The following is a 4102-nucleotide window of genomic DNA, read 5'->3' as shown; positions in this document are numbered from 1 at the left end:
TTCCTAAATTTCAGCCTTACCTGGAAAGGACTCTTTTGGTAGATGGGGGTAGACATGATGCCCAGAACAAATCATTACAGCATGGAAGACAGCTGATTCTTTTTGACCACCTTTTTCAGTGATAATTTCCCATTGTCCAGTAGTTGAGAAATCAGGACGTTTATTTACACTGGATACAAGTGTCTAGGAAGAATGTAGAGAGAAAGCCTTCTTACTATGCTAAGAGGTAGATTCTTCTTAAGAAAAACAATTCATTAGTAAGAACATTACATTACATATGTACATATAAGTACACATGTGTATACATATGCATAGCTTCTTGGGCATGTCCATTGTTTTCTGCGGTACAATCGCAATTCCTTTTGGAAACCAGTCATAGTTTAAAAGGTGCACACCACATAGGAGTAATCTGGTAGCCAATGTTTTTTTTTTTTTTTACTGTAACAGCCATCTCCTGAACCTGACATATAGAAGGGATCCAGAGATCTGGAGTTAATAAACTGAAGATTAAAACTGACAAAGAAAATGCTGAAGTGAAATTTAAAGATTTTCTTCTGTCCTTGAAGACTATGATGTTTTCCGAAGACGAGGTTCTTTATGCTGCAGACCTGCTGAAGGAGAAGTCTGGTGTGATACAGGATGCTTTCAAGAACTCAAGTAAAGGAGAATTGACTGCACTTCTGCATCAGCTTCAGGAGAAGGACAGGTTGCTTACCGCTCTGAAGGAAGATGCTGCTGCCACAAAGGATTGCTGTAAGCAGTCAACTCAGGAAATGATGACAGAGAAAGAAAGAAGCAGTGTAGTTACAGCAAGAATGAAAGATCGGATCAGAACATTAGAAAAGGAAAACAACGTATTTCAAAACAGAATGCATATCGGTTACCAAGAGACCCAGCAGATGCAGAGGAAGTTTCAAGTTCGAGAACAAATGGAAGTAGAGATAGCTCACTTGAAGCAGGAAAATGAAATATTGAGAGATGCTGTCAGCAACACCACAAACCAACTGGAAAGCAAGCAGTCTGCAGAACTAAATAAACTGCGCCAGGATTGTGGAAGGTTGGTGAGTGAGCTGAGTGAGAAGACAGGCGAGCTACAGCAAGAGGAAGTCCAGAAGAAGAGTGCTGAGCAAGCCGTCACCCAGTCGAAGGTTCGATTACAAGAAGCTGAGAGGAGGTGGGAAGAAGTTCAGAGCTACATCAGGAAGAGAACTGCAGAGCACGAGGCAGCGCAGCAAGATTTACAGAGTAAATTTGTGGCCAAAGAAAATGAAGTAAGAGTCTGCATAGTAAACTTACAGATACCTTGGTATCAAAACAGCAGTTGGAGCAAAGGCTAATGTAGTTAATGAAATCTGAGCGAAAAAAGGTGGACAAAGAAGAGTCTCTACAAATGCAAGTTCTGGATATTTCAGAGCAAAATTAACCTTTGAAAGCTCAGATTCAACAATTCCATTCCCAGATGGCAGCCCAGACTGCTTCAGTTCTAGTAGAAGAATTACATAAAGTGATTGCAGAAGAGGACAAGCGGATAAAACGGACTGAAGATTCCTTAGCCAATGAACATGATCACTTGCCAAGAGGAAGAACTTAAGGTTATACAGAATATGAATTTCTTATTAAAAGCCGAACTGCAGAAGTTACAGGCCCTGGCTAATAAACAGGCTGCTGCAGCACATGAAATGGAAAAAAAAAGGATTCATGTTAAGGATGATAAAATAAGATTGCCAGAAAAGCAGCTACAGCATGAAATTTCAAACAAAATGGAAGAATTTAAGATTCTGAATGACCAAAATAAAGCATTAAAATTAGAAGTTCGGAAGCTACAGACTCTTGTTTCTGAACAGAGAAGGCCAAGCAAAGTAACCAGGTTTCTTTTGTATCTCTAATTGAAGAACTTAGGAGAGTGATCCATGAGAAAGATGGAAAGATCAAGTCTATGGAAGAGCTTCTAGAAGCTGAGCTTCTCAAAGTTCCTAATAAGGAGAAAACTGTTCAGACTTTGAAATAGGAAACAGAGATTCTGAAAGAAGAAATAGGAAATGCCCAGCATGAAAAGGCTCAAGTTATGTCACTTCCCAAGTTCAAGAGCTTCAGAAGTTATTAAAAGGAAAAGAACAGAAGAATACCTTGAAGGCTGTTTTAGAAGACAAGGAGAAAGACCTAACCAATACAGAGAAATGGATACAGGATCTTCAAGAAGAAAATCAATCTTTAAAGGCTCATGTTCAGGAAGTAGCACATCATAATTTACAAGAGGTGTGTTTGGCACCATGATTTGAAGAAGTTGAAATTGTGTTTATAGAAAAGGAAAATGAAATGAGAATAGAAGCTGTACTAAAAAACACAGAGAGTGATCTTTCTATCAAAACAAAGTTGTTACAGGAGGTACAAGATTGTCCCCCAAGTGATTAGTTCTTCCAAGGGGCGGTGCCTACCATGGAGGAGGGACTACTGGGGGGCTGCTGTGAGCCATCTTGGAATGGAAGCCAGGAGCCAGGAGGAACGCAAGTGGCAGTGGGTATGGAGAGAGAGAAGGCCCTGGTGCCTCACCCACATGGATGCGAGGGGACATTTACAGACCTGAGAGAGACTATGGCCCAAGATGCATGGGCGAGAGTTAACAGGGACTATAGGCAGGCCCTGGGAGCATCTGACGTGGTGGGCTCTGAGCCGCAGTACAAGAGTGCTTGTCTCTGTGTAAGTTCCCCCATTTACCCCCTCCCTGCCAGAGGGCATAAACCATAATAATCACATAAAAATATATGGTTTGTCTGATCGCACAAGAGACCCTGAGAGAACTCTGGTGACAAAGATGAAGATAAATTAAGTCCCAAGTTGAATAGTTTAAACAGCAAAACTACCAAGAGGCATCTTCTCCCTCACATGAACAATTATTTGAATAATTTCAGAAAGAGAGAAAGAAATAACTGGTCTCCGGAATGAGTTAGATTGTTTGAGGAATGATGTTGAACACCAGAGGAAGAAAAACAATGACCTTTGGGAGAAAAACTGGGAAGCAATGGAAGCATTGGCATCAACCGAAAAAAATGCTGCAGGACAGAATGAGCAAGACTTCCAAGGAAAGACAGCAGCACGTGGAAGCTGTTGAGCTGGAGGCCAAAGAACTACTCAAAAGCTTGTTTCCAAGGGTGTCTGTTCCTTTTCATTTGATTTACAGTGAATGGTTGCATAGATTTGAAAAAAAAGGCAAAAGAATATATAGCTGGGACTCCAGATTCAGAGGAGGTTAAGGTTCTAGAGCACAAGTTGAAAGAAGCTGATGAAATGCACACATTATTGCAGCTAGAGTGTGAAAAATATAAATCCGTCCTTGCAGAAACAGAAGGAATTTTACAGAAGCTACAGAGAAGTGTGGAACAGAAAGAAAATAAATGGAAAATTAAAGTTGATGAATTGCAGAAGACTATCAAGCAGATGCAGTCCTCTTTTACATCTTCAGAGCAAGAGCTAGAGCAATTAAGAAGAGAAAATAGATACTGAAAATCTGGGAAGAGAACAAGAGCACGTGGAAATGCAGCTGGAGAAGGCAGAGACTGAACGGGCAACTTACGTGACAGGAGTCAGAGAGTTGAAGACACAGTTAAATGAAACACACACAAAACTTAAAAATGAGCAAAGTGAAAGAAAGGAGGTAGCCGATGATTCACACAAGGCCCAGCAGCCCCTGAATTTTATCCACTCAAAAATTTCAGTCAAAGCTGCTGGAGATACTGCTGTTATTGAGAATAGTGGTGTTTCCCCAGAAATGGAATCTCCTCAGAAAGAGACAGCGCCCACAGTCTCAACCAGACTGTCACACAGTTACAGCAGTTGCTTCAGGAAGTAAACCAGCAGCTCCCAAAGGAGAAGTAATAACCAGGTTTGTGAGTGAAGTGCTTGGAAAACTATTCATTAGAAGATAACAGAAGGTATTCTATTATATTTTGCCAAATTAAAGCCTCATTTATGTTTTTACCCTTTCTATTTTGTCAGACACTGAACAGAGTTTTGCCTTTTCTAATCCTTGTTAGACTACTGATTTAAAGAGAAAAAAAAAAAAAATTTAAAAAGGCAACTCTGTAGACACCTCCAGAGTTTAGTT

At 40.4% G+C, this 4102-nt stretch overlaps 1 pseudogene; it reads left to right on the top strand.

The window, feature by feature from the left end:
• Positions 1-467: 467 nt before the first annotated feature.
• LOC103727117 lies at positions 468-3873 on the top strand (annotated as a pseudogene).
• The last annotated feature ends 229 nt before the right edge of the window (positions 3874-4102 follow it).

Source organism: Nannospalax galili, unplaced genomic scaffold (genome assembly GCF_000622305.1).
Source record: "Nannospalax galili isolate Female #2095 unplaced genomic scaffold, S.galili_v1.0 scaffold1189, whole genome shotgun sequence".
Lineage (NCBI taxonomy): Eukaryota > Metazoa > Chordata > Mammalia > Rodentia > Spalacidae > Nannospalax > Nannospalax galili.
Note: the sequence above shows the minus strand (reverse complement) of the source record. Positions and strands in the feature narration are given on the sequence as shown.